This window comes from Rattus norvegicus, chromosome 8 (genome assembly GCF_036323735.1).
Source record: "Rattus norvegicus strain BN/NHsdMcwi chromosome 8, GRCr8, whole genome shotgun sequence".
Classification (NCBI taxonomy): Eukaryota; Metazoa; Chordata; class Mammalia; order Rodentia; family Muridae; genus Rattus; species Rattus norvegicus.
The window spans coordinates 110,855,717-110,856,342 of NC_086026.1; the positions used below are offsets into that span (position 1 = coordinate 110,855,717).

The 626-nt window shown below is 43.1% G+C and overlaps 1 non-coding gene across 1 annotated transcript; it reads right to left on the reverse strand.

Moving 5' to 3' along the window:
- Nucleotides 1-207: 207 nt before the first annotated feature.
- Nucleotides 208-340, reverse strand: LOC120094496 (small nucleolar RNA SNORA17). The gene has a single exon (XR_005488802.1). It is a non-coding gene; the product is annotated as a small nucleolar RNA SNORA17 (small nucleolar RNA).
- Between the last annotated feature and the right edge of the window lie 286 nt (nucleotides 341-626).

The window sequence follows — 626 nt, forward strand, 5'->3', positions numbered from 1 at the left end:
CTCTTTGTAGTTCTGGGGGTCTCTGAGTGACTGGGGTCATCCCAGGAGTGGTTTTAGAAGTGCTGTACCCTGCTATTGCACTGTTGCACTAGGCAAGCGTCATCTGGGGCACAGGTGCAGTGCCAGATTTGTGGTCATCTCAGGCTAGCTCCTTGTCTGGACTCCATAGCACTGTTCTGGTTGTTGTCTTGGCTTGCTTTTCCAGGGATTGTTAGGCTACTAATCATTCAGATGCTCACAGGTCAGAACACTGAGCACAGACATAGCTTCTCTCTTCTCTGCCACCTACTGACACATATGTGACAGAGCAAAAAAGACCTGCAAAGTCTTTAGGGGAGGCAGTGTAGGAAAGCTGTCTTTTAAGGTCTTCCTCAATATTTTTCTTCAGTGTTTTAAAGTTTTTACTTTTGAAGTCATTCGTGTCCTTGGTTAGGCTTATCCCTAGATATTCTGCTTTTCAGAAGTTATCGTGAATGAGATCTGCTTCCTGGATTTCTTTCTCAGCAAGTTAGTTCAAAACTGATATGAAGAAAAGCTAATCAGTTTTGTGTGTTGATTTTGCAACCCATTTCTTTGCTGGAAGCGTTCATCATATTGAAGAGTTCTCTGGGGGAGTTTTAAAAAAA